Source organism: Dendrobates tinctorius, unplaced genomic scaffold (genome assembly GCF_039654945.1).
Source record: "Dendrobates tinctorius isolate UK_male_01 unplaced genomic scaffold, ASM3965494v1 ptg000069l, whole genome shotgun sequence".
Lineage (NCBI taxonomy): Eukaryota > Metazoa > Chordata > Amphibia > Anura > Dendrobatidae > Dendrobates > Dendrobates tinctorius.
The window spans coordinates 22,954,672-22,979,156 of NW_027361737.1; the positions used below are offsets into that span (position 1 = coordinate 22,954,672).

The 24,485-nt window shown below is 44.4% G+C and overlaps 1 protein-coding gene across 1 annotated transcript in view; it reads left to right on the top strand.

The window, feature by feature from the left end:
• Nucleotides 1-6,294: 6,294 nt before the first annotated feature.
• HDLBP (high density lipoprotein binding protein) overlaps nt 6,295-24,485 on the top strand; it is a 57,819-nt gene continuing 39,628 nt past the window's right edge. Inside the window, exons 1-2 of the mRNA XM_073581198.1 lie at nt 6,295-6,446; nt 21,733-21,799. The gene's annotated coding sequence lies outside the window, so the exon portion shown is untranslated. The remainder of the gene's footprint in view (nt 6,447-21,732; nt 21,800-24,485) is intronic.

Consider the following 24,485-nt stretch of genomic DNA (forward strand, 5'->3'; position numbering starts at 1 on the left):
TTTCCTCCAAGCGAAGAGAATGCCCCCTTGTTCTTGTCACAGTCCTTGGTACAAACAGTTCATTGGAGAGATCTCTGTATTGCCCTCTGATATACTTGTACATATATATTAGGTCTCCCCTAAGTCTTCTCTTTTCTAGAGTAAATAGACCTAATTTTGATAACCTTTCTGGGTATTGTAGTGAACTAACTCCATTTATCATTTTAGTAGCCCACCTTTGAACTCTTTCAAGTAAAGTAATGTCTTTATGGAGCACCGGCGTCCAAAATTGCACACAATACTCCAAGTGTGGTCTGACGAGTGATTTGTACAGAGGGAGAATTATGTTTTCATCTCGTGTTCCCAGACCTCTTCTAATGCATCCCATGACCCTATTTGCTTTGGTGACAGCTGCCTGGCACTGGGCACTCCAATTTAGCTTCTTATTGACTAAGATGCCTAAGTCTTTTTCCATGTCTGATTTCCCCAGCAGTTTCCCATTTAGTAAGTAATTATAGCATCTGTTTCTCCTTCCCATGTGCATAACCTTACACTTATCTGTGTTAAACCTCATTTGCCATTTTTCAGCCCAATTCTCCAATTTACTCAAATCTGTCTGTAGTTGCAAACTGTCCTCCTTTGTGTTAACTACCTTACATAGTTTTGTATCATCTGCAAATACTGATATTTTACTGTGTAAGCTATCCACTAGATCATTAATAAATATATTAAATAGTAGGGGGCCCAATACAGAACCCTGTGGTCAGGGGTGGATTAAGGGTAGCCAGGGCCCGGGGCAGTTCAGACTCTGTGGGCCCCCCTCGTCACGTGACGGGGGTCACGAATCGTAGAGCCACACTCTACATAGAGAATAATGGGGCCTCCAGCACCGACCTCCACCCGCAGAGCCACACTCTACATAGAGAATAATGGGGCCTCCAGCACCGACCTCCACCCGCAGAGCCGCACTCCACATAGAGAATAATGGAGCCTCCAGCACCGACCTCCACCTGCAGAGCCCCACTCCACATAGAGAATAATGGAGCCTCCAGCACCGACCTCCACCCGCACTCCACATAGAGAATAATGGGGCCTCCAGCACCGACCTCCACCCGCAGAGCCGCACTCCACATAGAGAATAATGGGGCCTCCAGCACCGACCTCCACCCGCAGATCCGCACTCCACATAGAGAATAATGGGGCCTCCAGCACCGACCTCCACCCGCAGAGCCGCACTCCACATAGAGAATAATGGGGCCTCCAGCACCGACCTCCACCCACACTCCACATAGAGAATAATGGGGCCTCCAGCACCGACCTCCACCCGCAGAGCCGCACTCCACATAGAGAATAATGGGGCCTCCAGCACCGACCTCCACCCGCACTCCACATAGAGAATAATGGAGCCTCCAGCACCTACCTCCACCCGCAGAGCCGCACTCCACATACATGGCTGCTCTCAGTGCTCTGTGCTGTGCGCACAGGACCTGTGATGAGGTCACAGGAGGGGAGGAGACAGGGGTCACATGATCGCAGGCCCTGACACCTTACCTCCTGTGATCTCATCACAAGCCTTTGCACGCTACCAGCAGCATCAGCGTTCACGCTACTTGTAGATGCTGCTGGTAGCAGAGCACATAATGCCGCCCCCACGGTCACTCACTTTTAGGTGGGGAGAAGATGGAGTGCCATTGCAGCAGCCAGCAGGAATGTGGTGGGGGCCCCCTTAGAAGCTCTTGTGGTGGGGGCCCCGGGGCTGAAGCCCCGCCTGCCCTGCCTATAATCCGGCCCTGCGCGGTGGCGGATTATAATGGGGCAATTTACTGGCCTGGGCTGTGGGCCCCTTAACCCCACTGGGCCCGGGGCAACTGCCCAAATTGACCTCATTATAATCCGCCACTGCCTGTGGTACCCCACTAGTAACCCTGGCCTAATCTGAGTATGCACCATTAATAACCACTCTTTGTATTCTATCACTAAGCCAGCTATCTACCCATCTACACACATTTTCCCCTAGCCCAAGCTTTCTCATCTTACTTACCAATCTTTTATGTGGGACAGTGTCAAATGCTTTAGAGAAGTTGAGATAAATGACATCCAATGATTCTCCTTGGTCCATTTGAGAGCTTACATCCCCATAGAAGCTGATCAGGTTAGTTTGACAGGAGCGATCCTTCATAAATCCATGTTGATATGGAGTTAAACATTTATTAACATTGAGATATTCCATAATGGTATCCCTTAGAAACCCTTCAAAAATTTTACCCACAACAGATGTTAAGCTTACCGGCCTATAGTTTCCAGGTTCCCTTTTACACCCCTTTATATTGGTACCACAGTTGCTTGCCGCCAATCAAAAGGAACAGACCCTGTTTCTATAGAGTCTTTAAATATAAGGAATAGAGGCCTGTCTATCACATTACTTAACTCCCTTAATACCTGAGGGTGAATGCCATCAGGGCCTGGTCATTTGTCAATTTTAATCTTACTAAGGCGGTTCTGCACTTCTTCCTAGGTTAGACAGGTAATACTTAATGGGGAGTTTACATTATCACTCTGCATTTCCCCTGGCAAATCTTTTTCCTGTGTGAGCACCGTTGAGAAAAAAGTATTTAAAACATTTGCTTTTCCCACATCGCTCTCTATGATTTCACCCTCATTGTTCTTTAAAGGGCTGACACCATCAATTTTAATAATTTTACTGTTTATATAATTAAAGAATAGTTTGGGGTTTGTTTTACTTTCCTTAGTAATGAGTCTCTCAGTTTCCACTTTTGCTAAATGTATTTGTTTTTTACACATTTTATTTTTTTCTCTATAACTTTTTAATGCTTCTTCATTGCCTTCTTGTTTTAGCTTCTTAAATGCCTTGTTCTTGTTATTTATTGCCCTTTTTACATCCTTATTTAGCCACATTGGTGTTCTCCTGTTCCTAGCCCTTTTATTTCTGTACGGTATGGCTAGCTCGCAGTTGGTGTGTAAAACTGATTTAAATATTTCCCATTTATTTTCTGTGCTCCTATTTTTGAGGACATTGTCCCAATCAATTCGGCGAAGGTCCAAACTAAGCTGATTAAACTTTGCTTCCTGAAATTCAGCGTTTTTGTAACCCCCTTCCAGGGCACCTTACTGAAGGACAAGTGGAATTGTATTATATTGTAGTCACTGTTCCCTAGGGGCCCATCGACTCGTACTTCTGTTATTCTATCTGGCCTGTTGCTTAACATTAAGTCCAGAAGGGCTGTCCCTCTAGTTGGGCCCTGCACAAGTTGTGACAGATAATTATCCTTGGTCACTGACAGAAATTGGCTTCCTTTCTGAGATACGCAGGTTTCAGTTTCCCAGTCTATGTTGGGGTAGTTGAAGTCCCCCATAATAATCACCTCGTTGTGATTTGCTGCATTGTCTATTTGTTTCAATAATAGATTTTCAGTGGTTTCTGGTATATTTGGTGGCTTATAACAAACCCCTATGAGGATTTTATTACTTTTCTCTCCTTGTATCTCCACCCATAGAGACTCCACCTCTTCGCTTCCCTCTTGTATATCTTCTCTTAGTGTGGGTTTTAAAGTGGACTTTATATATAGACAGACTCCACCCCCTTTCCTTTTTTTACGATCCCTCCTAAACAAATCATATCCTTGCAAGTTAGCCGCCCAGTCATAGCTGTCGTCTAACCATGTCTCAGTTATTCCTACTATGTCGTATTTTTCCTCATACATTACCAACTCCAGATCTTCAATCTTATTGGTCAGGCTTCTTGCGTTGGTCAGCATGCAGGAAAGAAGTTTTGCTTCCTTTTTCTTAGCTTCCTTCTGAGTACCCTGTCTTGGGTCCGCTTTACCACATCTAGACATATTTTCAGTTGTTTCACACTTTGTTGCTAATTATATAATTCCACATGTGTTAATTCATAGTTTTGATGCCTTCAGAGTGAATCTACAATTTTCATAGTCATGAAAATAAAGAAAACTCTTTGAATGAGAAGGTGTGTCCAAACTTTTGGTCTGTACTTTATGTGTGTGTGTGTGTGTGTGTGTGTGTATAAATATATATATATATATAATTTTACAATTTTTATTAACTTTTTTACATTGTGTCAGGATAGGACATCAACTTCATGTTAGGAGTGGCGGAAGGCACTAAATAAAAAATATAAAGTGCCTTCGCCGCTCGGGGTCCACCGTGCGGAGGATGGAAAAAACGCAGCTAGTAGATGCAGAGCACTATGGCGGTAATGTGCACAGGGTTTAAGTGCACCCAAAGCAAATTAGCAGTCTCTGTTATGGACACAGAGCTACAATGGCAGACAATGGAACTGAAAACGCTGAGCCTGTTGACAGCACAGGTACTCAGCAGCACACATGCGGTAACCGGTCACCGGAGTATTTATAAAAATAACGTCACTACATCCGAAAGGACCTACCGTAACTGGACGTGTGCGTGGCATCGCAACTGCGAACGCCGGGCAAGACTGCAAGCGCAGCGCGGCATAAACTGTGCCGCAGAGATGGCACCGCTATATCACAAGCGCGATGCAGGACGCTAGCTGCTGAGGTAGATGCAGCATAGGCGCGCTGGCGCTAGCGCTGCTACTGGCTGAACCCAAACACTCACAAAATCGTATTATCAGAGGGAAGGGGTTTCTTAATAAGTAATTCACCAGTCCAAGCATCCATCAGCAAACATACAGCAGTAAGTATGAAAAATACTAGCGCATGGCGGAACAGCCATGTGCGCTTTTTAGACCAAATGGGACCTTCCGGAAATCTCCAAGGCTCCAAGAGGAGCCAATAGGATTAGACACAGGACCTGAGCACCTGACTCCCGAACTCCAATGGGAGCTCGTCCCATGAGCATGCTCAGTTAAGGGAACAAAGGACTTAGCCTCTGGAAAGAGTTGCTGCAAGGCACTCTCCTCTGCAATCTCCTCTGCAGCAGATGAAGCGCAGGAGACTGCAGAATGTAAGGGTCTAGATTTCAACCTAGGAGATGTAGAAATCTGACTCCTAACACTTTACAGTTCACAGATCGCTAATGTAATATTCTGCAATGCATTAGAGCAGCGCGTCTGACATGCACTGAAGAGGCATGTCAGCTCGTGCTCGGAGCATGAGCTAATAGGCTACAGTCCCTGGGGGACCCCGCAGCTATCTTACGGCCTGGGGTGATAATGCAGACCATTGTCATAATGCGATTGCATCGCGTTGTACCGATGGGAGCACAGAGGGGGCTCCCTCCCGCTGCGATATCGTTGTCAATAGCGTTGAGCAAATATGCTCGCAATCGGTCGTCGAATCTGAATTTTCCATATTTATGCCATATAATCTATTTGTGCCGAATTTATGTTTGAGGATTGATTCCGAACATAGTCGGTAATTTCTACTCCCATTGACTCCAATTACGCTCAGCTATGTTCGTCAAATATTGAAAAAACAATATTCGCCGCCGATCGTAATCTGAACCGAATTTTGAAAAATTAGCTCGACTCTGTCACTATTGACAGCGACATCAGAAGGGTTAAACGCACGCAATCCGTGCTAGCACGGATTGTGGACGTTGCTGCTGGAATGCAGCTCTTGTTGAGCATGTTGGGAAGGAATTAAGAAGCCCTCCTCCTCCCAGCCAAGTTTTTATCAGCTTATTTTATTGCAATCATCAAATTATTCACACTGTGTAGTAACAATTGCTCATTTTTCCCTTCTACCTAGCTAATTCTCTTTTCTCTGCTCTACGTAGAAACGGGAAGTCTCTTGTCCCTGCTTGTATCATTCCCCTCTTCAACTCCTGACCCAGCTGCTGCATCCTCCCCACTGCCAGGGAATTTTGCAGTGACTCATGGCTCATACAGGGAAAATGGACCTCGTTTCTACATAGAGCTTAGAAGGATTCAGCTAGTCAGTTTAATACCGTGATGTCACAGACCTAATGGAAAAGAGAATTATCTGGGTAGAAAGGCAAAATGAGCAATTGTAAGTGCACAGCGCTATATAATATGATGCACTATATTATGAGGATCAATGTCATGCAGGGACAGCTTCTTTAATATTTTCACATTTCTGTGAATATTACACTGCAGAATGTATGTTTGGTAGTAAAATGCAAACACCAGTGTAGATGCCAGTCCCTCCCAGCAGCGGGCGCTGGGCCGAGGGTCATTGCTGCTAGTAGCCCCGGCCCCCTGCAGTGCGCACACAGCCCTTACACAGCGCTCCCCGCCCCACAACCAGCTGTCAACAATAAATGATGCAATAAAGTTTGTTTAAAAATTTAAAAAAAAAAGTTTGTTCCGGTCTCCTGGTGACGCATTTCCGCTTCCGGTCCTCGCGCTTTCTCCAGTCCCATCCTCTGGCTGACGTGTCGCGGCAGATGACGTTCCCCCTATTGATAGGCTAGGGGCCATTCTATATAAGCGCTGGACGAAGCGGCCGACGCTTTCCCCGGCAGTCAGCGGATCGGGACACGGAGTGAGTGTGAGGGCGGCGGCGGCGGCTGGGGAGGGCTCGGGGCTGCTCCGGTGTAGTGAGGGGGATGTGCCAGCGCGGCACTGGGGGGGGGAAGGCGGCTGCGCCTACGTGGAGAGTGCAGACTGAGGCAGTGGGGCAGCACTTGTCATTGACTGCTACGTGCCTGCATCATATGTGTCCTCTGCTGGAGCGGATCGATGGCTCCTGGCTGTCAGCTCTGCTGGATCCTCTGCCTCCTCTCTGGATCCACCTGCAGTGCAGGATCACCCCTTCCCCTGCTGCCAGCTGGACCCCTTCTTCCTGCATCTTCCCATAAGCAGTGATCGGACTCCACTGCCCCCATCATTCCTGTCCTCTGCACCTAGAACCAAAATCTTATTACAACTCCTCTACCCCTGTCAATAAGTAGAACGAAAAAACACAAAGTTCCCACGAATGAATCGCTGATATCCCCAGTCTGTCATTAATCTGCCGAAAGGCCGCGACATGTGCGGTAAGCGTCCTGTGCGGTAAACTGTGACTCATCAGATAGTTGGGTCACGACAATCGTTACCGTCGATCATTACTGAACGTGTCTGACAACTTTCCCCTGTGCTGTGCCCACTATTGGCTGTGAGTACTGGAGGGCTGTACCTGGTGATTGGCACCTCGCGGCGGTGACGTGTATAATTCTGGGGGGATCATGCCTCTGCGGAGTTCTGTTTGTCTTCCTATGAAGTTTGTGTAAAAAGTATCAGATTGTAATGTTCCTTTCTGCAGTGCGAATTCTGGTGTTGTATCTTTAGTGACAGTGTCTCCTAACGTTGTCTACCTGTTACCATCACTATCACATAGGACAGTGCACGGGGAAGCTGGTGTTTTCTAGAACGCTGGCCCTTCCATATAACGTGTGGATTGTCGGGCGTCCTGTCAGTCGTCCAGGGAGGGGAGGGTTAAATCCTGCATCTAGTAAGTAGTAGAGGTTTAACCTGGGCCTGAAGTGGTGACGTTGGCATAGAATGAGGCCTGGGGTGGGAGGGCTATGCAGAGTTAGGCTAGGGGGGAGGTGAAATCCTCCTAATCCAGCTCCCAGTCAGCAGTCTCTGTTGCAATCTCTGCTAGTGAAAATCTGAGTGGGCTCAGTCAGTTCACAAGCAACTTTACTTGCTGACGCACACTTTTCCCAGAGAAGAAAGATCTACCCCATAAGTATAAATAATTGGCCAGATTATTTCTGAGCAGTATATGAAGTGTTCTTATTCTGGGTGATTGAACTGGTATCTGATGGAAGGAAAAATGGCCGACCTGCAACTTGCCTGTTGTAGAGTCTCTAGTTTTCTGGTCATCAACAATAAGTCTTTCTGTGGCCCTTTATCCTGAGTTCTCAAGCATGTAGCGTAGCCGGAAGAACGCAGCCCGCTGTAACATCTGGACTCCTCTCGTATAAGCTACACGTGTCCTAATAAGTTAGGAGCAGGTTCACATCCCCCTTAGTCCTTCGCTGCTTATGCTGGCCATATTGCTAATGAAACGCAGACCTGATATTTCCAGCTCTCCTTAGAAGAACAAGCAATATGAACCCTTTATCAGTTTAATGCTTTTTTAGAAAGTTTAGGTTTGTTTTCATCGGTGTCTCTTCTGACGCCAACAGTCTAAAGATTCCTTTTAATCTGATCTCCGCCTTGTCGGGTCTCTAAACGTTTATGTGGAGGATTAATTTGTAGGTAAAACGTTCTCTTAGCCTGTCACCTACAATAATGCGTACAAAGCTTTAGACTGAGAAAAATTGATCAAGTTGATTATTTCTAGAGTTAGAACTAAACTAAATTGTCTCTCTGGTCTGTTTTCATTTGGCCCTAGCTGTAGAGCATGGTTGGCTTTAGAGATTGTAGCTTTTAGTTTTCTTGTAACCTGTTCTTATGGCCGTGCACAATCCCTTAGGTTTCTTTTACAGAATAAGATAAAGCGAGTCATTCATGTAACATGCGTTTGTGTTACAATAATCGTATGTTTGTGTAACTTTGCTTGTTTTTTCCTGTTGGTGATAGGGAGAAACTTTGCTAACTTTTTAGGTTATCATAAAATATCCCATTACCAACAAATGTTAGTTTTCACTGAGTAATCGCTGACACTGCAAATTTTCATGTCCCATGTAAAGGGCCTTCTTTCCGTTTGCTCGCACACAAAATATGATCACATATTCTTATTTGTTAGGTGTTCCTGGATTAAACCGCTTGTGTGAGTTTTGCCCACATGAAGTCGCTGGTTAAAAGTTATTCTACCCCAGTTTGGGTTACAGAGACAAGGCTGCATTAGTGCAGTACAGATGTCATATGCTTGTCACTAGCCCCTCAGTACAAGGCAGACATTTCCTTTTTAAAATACAAATCCAGAAAAGTCTTGGTCATTCCTGATCGGCCCGCAATGTGGGACTTCTGTTTAGATAGCCCATATTGTTTTTTTTTCATTTAAGATGTGCCCTTGACTTATTCATTCAGTTCAATGAGGCAAATGGTATAAAAATATGGACATTTTGCCTTGATTTGACCCTTTCCATTGGTGTTTGTCTTCCATAGAAGACAGACGTCAACCGTCATGTTTTTAGACTGTTTGACTATTTGATCTGACTGTATCCATGTGAGGCACATCTGCAAACCACCTTTTTTGGGTGCAGTGTGTAGTAGTTGTTGGATCCCAGCCTTAGCTTAGTCCTGTGCATAGTATTGCACCATATGGTCACACGCTGGATCTCTGAGCCTTCTCCACACTACTTGTTACAGATCTAGAATAGGAGGTGACTTTATTACAGGGATATTTACCAATCTGTCCTTGCGGCTGTCTGTCTGATGATCATTTTGTAGGTTTTGTTCTCTTTTTCTTATTTTTCAGACTCCTTGAACACACTTTCCTCTGTGCAGCCACATTCCTTAATTCCAGACATTCTGTGTTCTGAAGGAATCTGAACGAGGGGCTGATTGTGATTAAGCGTGGAGGTTACTTGCTTTGCTTCGTAAATTTTCACTTTAAGTAATAAAAAAAATCTAAAAATTTATCATGGATTAACAGAAGTGCCCCCTCCTCTACTTGTATCGTTTGTGGTTTTTGCTACATCGGTGATAAAGAATCTTTATCTACCATAATGTCATATATGTGGTCATGATACAACAGGGCTTGTCATTACTTTAATAATCTTCGGTTTGCATATATTTTTTTAGAAACATGTTTTAATGAAGAGTGCAAATATTTGGCCATGACTCGTTTAAACTGAAAACTGATCCAGAGAATAGACTGTGCTGTATGCTGAGCTGGCAGGGAGATCTGGCCCTTTAAGATGTCCCCTCCCCCATACCGGTAATACAGGCTGTGCTGAGGTGGCAGTACAGAGGGGCCTGTCCCTCCAGCCCCGCTCCATGCTGGAGGCTGTGTGCCTCCTTCTGAGCACATACACACCTGCCACCTCCGTGCACAGTGACTGTGATCCCCGCTGATCCCTTGTGTGCACTAATACCGCAGTCCGTCATGTTAACACTTCCTCCACATGTATGACACAAATCCACCCAACAAATCAGTGTCCCTTTTACTGCTGACTTATTATTGGGGGGGGGGGCTTGGAACAAGGCAAATTAAACTTTTCTTTTTTTCCCTTGCTGTATGTTTGAAGCCGTGTACTTTGCAGCATGTTTTCTACCATTAAACTGAATAGGTGTTCTGCCGTGTGCCTTCTGACCTCAGGACAGGCTTCTATCTATCCGCCTCCATGCTTTTTTTTACGTGATTTAAATAAATGTGTTGTTAAGAGCCCTTTATGTCGTGTATCATTGCAGCTCTTCCTGAAGGCTGGCGCTAAATTGTTCTTAATTCTAATCTTTATTTGCAAAGTAATTATGGAACATCTGCTGGTGAAGACTCTATCAATCGCATAAGGAGCAAGATATAGGCTTACATAGCAAAGGAATTCTTTTTTCAGCTTACAATGAACTGTTGTCCTAACCTTTGAACCGTGATTGGCTTTTCTGAGCTTTGTAGACTCTGGGTCAGTGAGGGTTATGCAGAGTTGCTCTATAGAACAAAGGTAGGGGTGCACTTCTATCTATATATATATATATTATACACACACTGTTCAAAAAAAAAAAATAAAGGGAACACTTAAACAGAATATAACTCCAAGTAAATCAAACTTCTGTGAAATCAAACTGTCCACTTAGGAAGCAACACTGATTGACAATCAATTTCACATGCTGTTGTGCAAATGGAATAGACAACAGATGGAAATTATTGGCAATAATCAAATATTCAGGATTGAGAGTCCTCAGTGGTTGATACCTTTTAATGGCTAACTGAAACACATTGCAAGCTTTCGAGACTACTCAGGTCTCTTCATCAGGCTAGACTAATACAAAATCTGAAGTCACATATTTATGCACAATACAGCCTAGAAAAAATGCAATAGATAAGACAAGTGACGTGAAGCAGAACTATCAATATGGGAGTACAAATTTATGACGACCTTTAACACTCTCAGTGCTGGAATGAATGTGTCGCATGGATTTGTCTTTTTACATCAATTAAGGAATTTCCTTTTAAAACCTTGTGGGGGCATCACAACACAGAACTAGACCCCAATCAGAGGACCATAAAACATCCGGACTCCTTATCTATGAACTGGTCCAATGTTTATATTTATGTTTCTCCCTCTCCCATATTGATAGTTCTGCTTCACGTCACTTGTCTTATCTGTTGCATTTTTTCTAGGCTGTATTGTGCAAAAATATGTGACTTCAGATTTAGTATTAGTTTAGCCTGATGAAGAGACCTGAGTAGTCTCGAAAGCTTGCAATGTGTTACCATCTTTTCAGTTAGCCATTAAAAGGTATCAACTACTGAGGACTCTCAATCCTGAATATTTTTCTATCTACTGGCTAACACGGTACAAAGATATACATCTTTCCTGTGGCAATAATCAAGACACCCTCAATAAAGGAGTGGTTCTGCAGATGGGGACCACAGACCACATCTCAGTACCAATGCTTTCTGGCTGATGTTTTGGTCACTTTTGAATGTTGGTTGTGCTTTCACACTCGTGGTAGCATGAGACGGACTCTACAACCCACACAAGTGGCACAGGTAGTGCAGCTCATCCAGGATGGCACATCAATGCGAGCTGTGGCAAGAAGGTTTGCTGTGTCTGTCAAATGTAGTGTCCAGAGGCTGGGGGCGCTACCAGGAGATGTGGAGGGGGCTGTAGGAGGGCAACAACCCAGCAGCAGGACCGCTACCTCTGCCTTTGTGCAAGGAGAAACAGGAGGAGCACTGCCAGAGCCCTGCAAAATGACCTCCAGCAGGCCACAAATGTGCATGTGTCTGCACAAACTGTTAGAAACCGACTCCATGAGGCTGGTCTGAGGGCCTGACGTCCACAGACGGGGGTTGTGTTCACATCCCAACACCGTGCAGGATGGTTGGCATTTGCCACAGATCACCAGGATTGGCAAATTCGCCACTGGCGCCCTGTGCTCTTCACAGATGAAAGCAGGTTCACACTGAGCACATGTGACAGAGTCTGGAGACGCCATGGAGAGCGATCTGCTGCCTGCAACATCCTTCAGCATGACCGGTTTGGCAGTGGGTCAGTAATGGTGTGGGGTGGCGCAGCCTTCCATGTGCTTGCCAGAGGTAGCCTGACTGCCATTAGGTACCAAGATGAGATCTTCAGACCACTTGTGAGACCATATGCTGCGGTTGGCCCTGGGTTCCTCCTAATGCAGGACAATGCCAGACCTCATGTGTCTGGAGTGTGTCAGCAGTTCCTGCAAGATGAAGGCATTGAAGCTATGGACTGGCCCGCCTGTTCCCCAGACCTGAATCCGATTGAGCACATCTGGAACATCATGTCTCGCTGCATCACAGACTGTCTAGGAGTTGGTGGATGGTTTGGTCCAGGTCTGGGAGGAGATCCCTCAGGAGACCATCCACCACCTCATCAGGAGCATGCCCAGGCGTTGTACAGTAGGGAGGTCATACAGGCACGTGGAGGCCACACACAATACTGAGCCATCTTTTCCTTGTCATGAGGCATTTCCACTGAAGTTGGATCAGCCTATAATTTGATTTTCCACTTTTATTTTGAGTATCATTCCAAATCCAGACCTCCATGGGATATTCATTTTGATTTACATTGATAATTATGTTTATTTTCCTGAACCCATTCCACTATGCAATGAATAAAAATTTACAACTGGAATATTTCATTCAGAGATATCTAGGATGTGGTATTTGTGTTCCCTTTCATTTTTTGAGCAGTGTATGTGCTTCAGCTAGGTTTCTAAGGGTTCATTTAGGCTGAACGGTTACCATGAACGAACAATCCCGGGAACACGCTTGTTTCCAAATAACAGTCCAGTGTAAACAGGCCGCCAATCACTTAACAAGCAAAATGCTAATTTATCAGGTGAAATGATCTTTTGATTTTCTTAAAAACCATTCTTTGTAGCACATTGTGATGTACTACTAAGAGCGATGGCAGGCTATGCAACCAGAACTATTACTGATCTTTCGTGTGCAATGGAAGAGTGTTTTTCCTGTCTAGAAAAGGCTATTAAAAGGCCACCAATCAGTGGTGGTTTAAAGTGAATCTTGATGGCTGATACATGCTGCCTGAGCCATGGATAGCATGCGTCAGGCACTGGCTGTATGAGCTCAGTAGCGTTTCAGAGAAAAACCTACTTTGAAAGATGCCTGGGACCAAGCCGCACTGGAGACAAGTCAGGTGGATCTGCGGTTGCTTCTCACTGCCCTTGAGTTACAGCTCTCTCCCTATACGTGCACATAGAGGAGGTGACCTGTCAGTCTGATCAGTTGGTGGGGTAAAGCCGCCGATGACCCGCCTGTCCGACTAGTCTCCCGGTGACTGTTTGAGATCATACAGCCAGTACCGGATTCTTGCTGCCTGTGGATTGGACAGCAACTTATGACTGCTGCTTTTATGATACGGTTTTGTGACCATGGTACAACCAGGACTTCTGATGCCTTACATATTTAGTTTCTGTTCCAGATTTTTTTTTCTCTCCTTACTCTGGTTGTATATTTTTGGACATCTCAACGTAGACGTCTAACTAAGGAATCCAGAACATATTGTATAGATATGCCGCATGGGGGGTGGGACAACCAAAAAAAAACCTTTTGGCCTGGCCTGTCAGAGGATCACAGTGTGTGGCTGTGTTTGGGTTATTCACCGGACACCTTTCAGCCAACAGCTTTTCTTCCTGCAGTGATGTTATTTTGTTTTTTAGACTAAAAAGGCCATAAGCAGATTCAGAAGCATTTGTCATCCTCTTATGCTTTGCTGATATAGCGCCATTATATTCCACAGCACTTCACAGACCTCATCACCGTCTCCAGTGGGGCTCACAACCTAACTCCCCCATCAGTATATCTTAGGAGGACTATGACAATGCGCCTGTGTCAGCATTCGATAAATCCATCCTCATGTCGCTTGTCTCATTGAGCCGGACCTCTTGTTTTGACGCGTTCTAGTAACGTAAAAGTGTTGAACTCGATGTGACTTTGTACCCTGTCCATTTTGTCTGATGGTTACATTTTTTGGGGGGATAAAAGTCGTGCCCAAATTTAATCAGTATAACTTGTAACCCAAATGCCATAGGTTTTAATCTTATGCCAGAAAACTGGTGAAAATGAATTTATATATTGGTATTTGGGATACTTTGATAGAAATTTGAGTTTGGGGTATGTGGCTTAAAAATACAGTCTTAGATTGAACAGCTATCCTGGTATCAAGTGTCTTGGAATTTTCCCCTTTGCTGCGTCATTCGTGTGTAAACAGGACTGTGGAGTTGAGGTGCTTTTCTTGCTTTAAAATCACTAGAAGACTTAAAGGGACTTTCCAGGCCTATAAAATCTTCTACAAATTGCTGACGATGGTATAAAATTTTAACAGGCGTAATACCTCACTAATCCTTGCCACTTCCCTCAGACGTGTCTCCGACTGTCAGATGTCAGCAATGCTGTGGTGTCGTCATCATCTGACCACTGTACCCAATTCCCGGCTATAGTAGGGACACGTCTCCACTACAGCCAGAAAGTGTCAGACGCCGACACACCACACTATTGCTGGAGTCCTGTAGCGCAACCACTGGAGCCACAGGCTATTCGGGAGTAAAATCGTAGCTACGTTTTAGGGCTCATTCAGAAGTCCATTCTCCCTTTCGTGGTTTTCTCGTGAAAAACATCTGTTAAAATCTATGCGGCTCGTTCACATATCTGTGGACCTTGTGTCTGTAAGACAATCACGGAGACATGCCTGTTTTGATCTACATAATGGATCAAAATTGCCCATAAAAGACAGCACAGGGATGACATAGTGACATAGGTGTGCAATGGTCACTACTGAGCATGTACATAAAGTGTAGCACAGATTCATCTCATCTATGACCCCACAGCACTGGTCACTACTGAGCATGTACATAAAGTGCAGCACAGATTCATCTCATCTATGACCCCACAGCACTGGTCACTACTGAGCATGTACATAAAGTGTAGCACAGATTCATCTCATCTATGAATCCACAGCCCTGGTCACTACTGAGCATGTACATAAAGTGCAACACAGATTCATCTCATCTATGACCCCACAGCACTGGTCACTACTGAGCATGTACATAAAGTGCAACACAGATTCATCTCATCTATGACCCCACAGCACTGGTCACTACTGAACATGTACATAAAGTGCAGCACAGATTCATCTCATCTATGACTCCACAGCACTGGTCACTACTGAGCATGTACATAAAGTGCAGCACAGATTCATCTCATCTATGACCCCACAGCACTGGTCACTACTGAACATGTACATAAAGTGCAGCACAGATTCATCTCATCTATGACTCCACAGCACTGGTCACTACTGAGCATGTACATAAAGTGCAGCACAGAGTCATCTCATCTATGACTCCACAGCACTGGTCACTACTGAGCATGTACATAAAGTGCAGCACAGAGTCATCTCATCTATGACTCCACAGCACTGGTCACTACTGAGCATGTACATAAAGTGCAGCACAGATTCATCTCATCTATGACTCCACAGCACTGGTCACTACTGAGCATGTACATAAAGTGCAGCACAGATTCATCTCATCTATGAGTCCACAGCACTGGTCACTACTGAGCATGTACATAAAGTGCAGCACAGATTCATCTCATCTATGACTCCACAGCACTGGTCACTACTGAGCATGTGCATAAAGTGCAGCACAGATTCATCTCATCTATGACTCCACAGGACTGGTCACTACTGAGCATGTACATAAAGTGCAGCACAGATTCATCTCGGCTAAAAGCCGAGATCCTAAGATCACGAACAGGACAGACATTTATGACATTTCATAGCTTTCCCAAATTCATATAAAAGAAAATTCAGCGCATACTGCATTGAGCTACCCAATTAATTATATATTTTAGGAGTCGGTCCATTTGATATCAACGCTGCCAATATGGACTCTGCCTCTGCAGAACTGGACCAAACACTGATGAAATGTGGGTGAAAAACATTGATTAGTAATGGTCAGTGTGTTTATGCATGAGAAAAATGTCTGAATTAGGCCTGAAGATTTTTTTTTTTTTTTTTTATATAGGGAACACTATTGTGATTCTGTGTAAAATGTAAAGAAACCAAGAATGCGATGATTAGGAAATGTCTTACAGCCATATTTTATAAACCTCTGACCGTCCTTGCTTCTTAGAGACTCTACCTCTCTAACACACTCATTATACACAGTCAAGTGACTTAGTTGAAATTCACCCTCCAGCTATTTTTCATTAGTACGGTATCACTTGCCTTTCCAGCCTTTTGTTAACCCTTTCCCAACTGTTTTGCATACAGCGGGTGAAATAAGTATCGAACACGCTTACTGAAATGTAATACTTCATACAAGTCCCTTTGTTGGTGATGACAGCTTCTAGATGCCTCCTGTATGGAGAAACTAGTTGCATGCATTGCTCAGGTGGGATTATGGCTCATTCTTTCACACACTCTTCAGTTCCTGAATTTCCTCTGGGCTTCTTCTATGAACTCTCCGCTTTATTTCCTTCCACAAATGTCCTATTGGTTTCAGGTCAGGTGATTGCCTGGGTCATTCTAGCAGATTTAGTCTATCTGAAACCTATTGAGAGTTTCCTTGGCGGTGTGTTTGGGATCATTGTCTTGATGAAATGTCCACCCTCATTTCCTCTTCATCATCCTGGTAGATGGCAGCAGTTTTTTTTCCAAGAATATCTCTGTACATTTGTCCATACATCTTTCCTCCAATTACATAGTTTGCCATTCACAAAAAAATGTGAACTTGGGCACAGTGTTCCAGATGAGGCCTGACCAAGCAGGAGTAGAGGGGGATAATTACCTCTCATGATCTAGACTCTATGCTTCTCCGAATAAAATTACATGACTTGTATCCATCATCCTGTACTCAAGTTAAAAATGATTTGATGCCGATACCAATATAATATGTCCAGGAACAATCCTGACTCATACTCTCTTCGTAGGCAGTCTGCTAGCTTTATCGGTGGACCACGCCTGCCGTTGACTTGCCTGTTTTGAACCGAACTCTCCTCTTTGTTATGCCTGAGCAGTGAGCACAACTGGTCACGCAGAAAAACAGGAGCACTTTTTGTAATCTGCCTTAGCATCTCTGCTTATAGAAACAGATTACACTTGACAACAGGCAGTGAACACCGCAAGCTGCACAGAGTGGCTGAAACTTTACACGGACTTTGCCGGATTAAGACTACATTATAGATCATGTAGTTGCTGAATCTTGAGCTTGCCAGTTAAATAGCGATCTTCTGTTAAATTACCGAATGCCAGTCTTGTTCGTCAAGATGTATTGAATCCATTAAAAAGAATCTCATAAGGTTTTTGCTATCCCATTTGAGAGCAGCATGATGTAGGGGCATAGACCCTGATTCCAGTGATCAATCACTTTTTTTTGGCTACTTGCTGCAGTTTTGATAAAATCTATTTTATCTTCTGCGCATCTACCAGTTTTCTTAATGTTGAACTCTGTGTAACCTTCCTCCACCACTGATTGGCAGCTTTCTGCCTATGCAGTGTATACAGAAAGCTGCCAATCCGTGGTGGGGGCAAGTTTATACTGACCCCCTGAATATGGAGGACTACATGGCAGCAAGTTTACTAGTCCTCTATTGATAATCTGCTGATTAAAATGGCGATTTTTATAAGAACTACACTTAGCAGCCCAGTAAGTGGTACATTATTGGAATCAGGGTCTCTGCCCCTACAATATGCTACTCTCCGATGGGTAGCAAATCTTTTTGACAGATTCAGTGATGATGGAAAACGGCCAAAAGCTGCAAAATTTTTACACAGCCTTGTATTATGCAATAATGTTTCTTGCTGCATTTCAAGGTGCCTTACTGGTGTAATCAGGCCTTTAGTATTTGGTGACATTGGGTTAGTGACTTTATTTTTTTTTCCTGATGGGGGTGGGGGGCTATTGGATTTAAGCATAGAAGATGTCTGTAATTCTAGAGACCCCCTTCTTTCAGAAAGCAGATTTGCTGTTCAAAGCTTCTAGAAAGCTGAATGGCTGCCAGTGATGAAACACATACAGTACGGTCACGTCTGATGGCTTCACCTGAAGTCACATCGGGAAGAAGAACAACTCAAGGACTCTCCTGTATCCCTCCAATGATTGCAGTAAATCCAGTGCCAGTTATCACTCTGTGTTTCCCGTGAGATGGAGGATTGCTGCGCTCTCTGTGTAGTCCAGGAGAAGGGCTGCAGTCATGCTGCAAGGATCTGTCTCTCGTCGTCTGCAGCTCTTGGAGCAGAACGTTCCCTTGGTTGCCATTGATGCTGGAGTAGAACGAGTTGTCTGTGACATGAGGGAGTTGTGCGTGCAGAACCTTCTGATTTTTCCCATAGGTCAGCCACATGAGAACGAAGTCACATCTGTACCGGCCCCACCAGGGTGTCGCAGCACCCGGTGGGCGGTCATGGTGTCGCAGCACCCGGTGGGCGGTCATGGTGTCGCAGCACCCGGTGGGCGGTCATGGTGTCGCAGCACCCGGTGGGCGGTCATGGTGTCACAGCACCCGGTGGGCGGTCATGGTGTCGCAGCACCCGGTGGGAGATGCCATGCTTGTTTGGTAGAAACATTTAAGAGACCTCCGTTCATATTGTGGATAAATGAAGTCCTGTGAAGTTTCACCATTTTTGTATTCTGCAGTCACTGCTGGCAGTGTAAGGGCGTGGAGAGAATGACTGCAGACTCCAGCTGGCCGTCCACATCTGTTACAACTCACGGAAACTCCTGCTGCTTTCAGAAATGGCGGAGTGAACATTCAACAGAAATAAGAGGATGTGAAAACTAGCAACGGATGACTAGAGAGCAGACATGACACACATCAGCTATGCAGAAAGTTCTGTGCACAACCCAATCACTCTATAACCTATACAACATGTAGGGTAAGGCAGTCTCCAGTCCACGACCGGGTACAAGCCGTGTTGTGGACAGTCATGATGTCTCGGCTGCTGCAGACCTCTTTGGCCCATTTAGACGAGTGTTAATGGGAACGTCATTCCTTTCGTCACACATCCATGTTTCCAGTATGCTTGGTATATTTGTTACACTGATGGTACACGTACCCATTATAACCTATGGTGCTATATACATGAATTTTTTTCTTTCCGGCCGCATGGATGGGAAGGGCCAATACAAACCTATGGGTCCGGAAAAACACGTACAGCACATGAATCCATGAGACTGGGCGTCACATTGCGAAGTATAGGAGAAGCTTTACAATTTAGTTTGCTTTATCCGGAATGCTGACACGATTACCGGTTTTATGCGGATGTGTAATGGAGGCCTAAGGTTATATTCCCATGTCCAGTAATCATCCATTAGAGCGATCCGTCGACTGCGTTTTGCAGACACAGCTTCTTTGTCAGGCTACAAAAAAACTGATTTCAACTAGATTCGTTTTGACAAAGTTTTTTTGTCAGTTTGTTGCTGCTGGATCCGTTCTAATAGAGGATTATGGGACGTGTGAACGTAGCCGAACAGGATCGCAGTCACTCAATGATCTCTAAATAAAAAAGCTCACTAATCAGTTGCAATGATAAGTGGAAAAGATGAAGCCCAAAACCCTTGCACATTCATCTGCCCCTCGAAACAGGCGAGTAAATGACAACTGATTAGATTTTAGGCTATAAAGGATCATAAGTGATCTGAAATGCGTTTCGTGTTTTGCATTTTTCCTTGCCGGTTTCCTGTGGATTATTTAAAGCGCCACTCCAGCAGTTTTTATTTTCTCCCCTGCTGAGCTGGTGCTTAAAATCCAAATCACCAGCCCCCTGATACTCGCCTTCGGCGTTTCCATCTTTTTTTTACCGCCGCTCCGTTTTGTGACCTGCCAACTGCTCCATTGTTGGCTGGAGAGAGCCGGAGGTCACTAATCAATGCAAGTCCGAGAGCCTTGTTCAGGCCTCGTCCTGGCTCTCGTAGACTCGCACTGAGAACTTGTGATGTGGCTTCTGACTTCCGACCAGTCAAATGCTGCTCTCACGAGATGGTGCCGGGGGACCGGAGCAGCACCGAAAAACGGTGGATGCCGGAGGGGGAGTATATGACCAGAGGCAGAGGACTTGCGTTTGAAGCACCATTCCAGTGGTGAAAAATCCCCCCCCCCCCCCCCCCCCAAAAAAAAAACAAAACACTGGAGTGCTATAATAAAAGCCAATTTTAGCTGCATTGAAACGTGTGAGCTGTAATTCTTTCTTTATTTGTTGAGCACAGACCGCATGATCCGTGCACCTGGTGGTGCGTTAGTTGGGTTTTATTTCTAGTATTGGGATAAAGTCATTGCAGGATATCGTATTACAGGTCCACTTAAAAGAAAAAATGCAAGCCGCACCATACAAAGCCTGACCCTCTATGCTAGTGTATGCAGTGTGACAATCGCTTACACTTTACAAGCTGCTAACCTGTAAAAGCAACCGGGTGCCCATCCAGAAAATACAGATAATAACAGTCCAATCCAAGGAAAAAACGGATGGCACTTACCGGTAAAATCCAATTCTTTATTTCAACGATAAAACATAATTGGCAGGAGTGCAGGAGATGATGGCTGTTTCGCGTCGGGGTTGCGCTTCTACGGGTCTCCCGGTGACCCGTAGAAGTGCAATCTCAGCGCGAAACGGCCATCATCTCCTGCATTCCCGCTCCCATTCTCCAACAATAATGTTTTATCATTTGAAATAAAGAATTTGATTTTACCGGTAAGTGCCATCCGTTTTTCCTTGGATTGGCCTATTACAGGCACAATAGTTGCTGGAGCAAGACATAAACGTCAGATTTGGTATAGAAATTTCTTCAAGTAAAAATCTGTTCCTGCAGTAATATAGATCTCTGATAATGGTAGTGCTCGTGTGACCATTGCTCCCACTGACACTGCTGCTCCATTCAGATGGGGGGACACAATTGCCAGCCTCTTGTTTGGTGGTGGTCCCAGTGGTAGTTCTACACAGTGATAAGTGTCATCACTATGTATGAGTGAGGAATAGCCCCTTGCGGTGCACCTCATGTAGCCCATCGGTTGGCCTAGAACGGTCCTCAGGCACCATGTTGATGGTTTTTGATCTTGCACTAGTTCTTCAATCGATGGCGTGGTCCTAGGAGTGATACAAGGTAGCTGCTGGCTGATGCAGGAAATCTTGCACTCATGGCTCCTTTACATTGAAGTCCTTGTCGTGTTTTCCTGCCTTAGACCAGGAAACGGTTGCTTCAGGAAATTCTGTGACTGTTTGCTCCCTCGGATCATGCGGATTGCCATAGCAGTAATGTTCCCATGAGTGCATGTGATTACCGTCCTGTCTGGTGTATGATCCTCCTAGTTGTTGGACCTGTCTTTTTTGTTCATTGCTGAATGTTAATCACTTTTGTCTTGTGCAATGTTCTCGGAGCAGTGACATGAAGATCTCCGGGTATTTGCGCTATTTAGGTCACGATTTGCATCTGACGCTTTAGGTGTGACCCCGCACCATTTTGGTGACTTGGTCCCGTTTCACACACTGGTGTAGAAATCTCGCATCTTGGTGCTTTGTGTTTGTTTTTTGGGCTAGTTTTGTCTTTTTGATCTGTTTATTAAATAGTGCATTTAAATAAAGTGAACTGTCTTTAGTTTCTATGTATTGTCTATGACAGCCCGCTAATATTCGCAGCGCTGCTCTGTACCCGTGCTCACCCCATTTTTTTTTTTTCTTCCATAGAAGCTGGCAGGCTGATAGAAGCGTTCAGCTCACCGGACGGACTTTCTGGCTTTTGACCCTTTAGCTGGTGAGTTACTTTTTACACTAATCATCTAACTCTCTGTAATGTTATTCTATCTTCTATCTGCCCCATTTTATTGCAACATCGGCTTCTTTCTCTGCAAGTGTGTCTGTAATTTATATAGTTATATATTGTGTATATACACCCACACTAACAATATATTGTGTATATACACCCACACTAACAATTTATTGTGTGTATATACACCCACACTAACAATATATTGTGTGTATATACACCCACATTAACTATATATTGTGTATATACACCCACACTAACAATATATTGTGTATATACACCCACACTAACAATATATTGTGTATATACACCCACACTAACAATATATTGTGTATATACACCCACACTAACAATTTATTGTGTGTATATACACCCACACTAACAATATATTGTGTGTATATACACCCACACTAACAATATATTGTGTATATACACCCACACTAACAATATATTGTGTATATACACCCACACTAACAATATATTGTGTATATACACCCACACTAACAATATATTGTGTATATACACCCACACTAACAATATATTGTGTATATACACCCACACTAACAATATATTGTGTATATACACCCACACTAACAATATATTGTGTATATACACCCACACTAACAATATATTGTGTATATACACCCACGCTAACAATATATTGTGTATATACACCCACACTAACTATATATTGTGTATATACACCCACACTATATATTGTGCATATACACCTACACAAACAATATATTGTCTATATACACCCACACAAACAATATATAGTGTATATGTGCACCCACACTAACTATATATTGTGCATATACACCTACACAAACAATATATTGTGTATATACACCCACACAAACAATATATTGGGTGTATATGTGCACCCACACAAACAATATATAGTGTGTGAGTGTACTATATAACACATACACTATAGTGTGTGTATGTATGGTATATATTACATATATGTATGTTTGGGTATTGTGAGGTAGCACTGTCATTAAAGTAGGGGATACTCGCTCAGCAGCCACAAAATCAGATCCAGCACAGGTTTTCCACAAAACAATCATAGTCCCTTCGGTTTATTCAGCATCATAAAACATCACAGCAACAGAAAACAGCATATAATCAGCATAGCGTCCATTGCAGAGTTTCCCTCTGTTATCATGTAGTCATATAAGTTATGCACTGTTCAATGCGCAGGCTTCCTAGCCCCAAGTTATCTCACCCTGTCAGGGTTTCCTCATGTTTCTTCACCATGCTGCACACGTTCATTCCCTCCAGGGAACTAACAGTCACACGTCGCCATTACTCACAGCCACTTCACAAGCTGTTAGCCAGGAAGCCCCATCTCAGCGGGACCTTCCACACTGGACCAACCGGGTCTCGGCATTCACCACATGTGACCTACCCTGGCAACCATATATGGTCCGTAGCCATGCCCACCGGGTCACATGGCTATGACCTCATCACAGGTCCTTGATCCATTCACACACTCTTAGCAATAGCGTCCTTAAACACACCCCTTGAGTGGGTTTGTAGGTAACTGGGTCCACCCGTCTCCCCAGTTACCTGGAGACTTCTCCCTGGCACATTGAAACAACACCTCAGCAATATCACTGCTGATCAATACACACATCAGTCTCCATCTCAAGGCCACCCAATTTGAGATATATAATGGTCATTCATGACTCTGCCATTCATCCTCTCTCCTCGGACATCCACACAGCGCCCCCTAGCAGACACAGTGGTCACTACACCACAGTATTATATATAATATTCTTTGTTGGTAGCAAACCCTTTGTGATATCTGGGCGGGTGGCACTTGTGACTCTCTTGGCGCTCCAATGCTTACACTGTCATATGTTTCCTTGGAGATGCTGGGAAATGTATATTACATGGGTGGCCATACATGACATTGTAGGAGCAGAGGCCTCTGGTCCTTGGGGCTACCCTAAGCATAGTTCCCCTTTTGATGTTAATATACCCTCATTAGGCTTTAAAAACTGCAAGTGACGGATGAAACAGGACTTCTCTTTGACTTGGTTGCCTGCTGGCAAAAACACTGTAGTCGGGAAGTTTTGCCAGAACTGGACCTATTTTATTTAAAGGCAACCTTTAACTACCCGATCTGCGAGCAGCATGATGTAGGGGCAGAGACCCTGATTCCAGTGATGTGTCACTTGGCTGCTTGCTACAATTTTGATAAAATCACTGTTTTATTTGCTGCAATTCTCTGAAAGCTGAGCTCTGTATAACCCCGCCCACACCACTAATTGGCAGCTTTGTGCCTATGCACAGCGCGCACAGAAATCTGCCAATTGGTGGTGGTGGGGTTATACAGAGCTCATGAATATGGAGGACTGCATGGCAGCAGGGTTAATAATTTTTAGTGAGAATCTCCTACTGATACATAGTTTTAAGAAAATCGCTACTTTATCAGGCAGCCTAGTAAGTGACACATTGCTGGAATCAGAATCTCAGGCCCTACATTATGCTGCTTTCAGATTAATTGACAAAAACCTGGTGATAGCCGCCTTAAAGGGTTTGGGGACATGACTTTGTTGAAATAATTACATCTTCTTTTCCTTTTCTGCCCCTTCCTTTTATGCTCCGATGTTCATGCAAATTAGGTGCTAACTTGTCTATCACCTATTCAGGAAGGACGAGG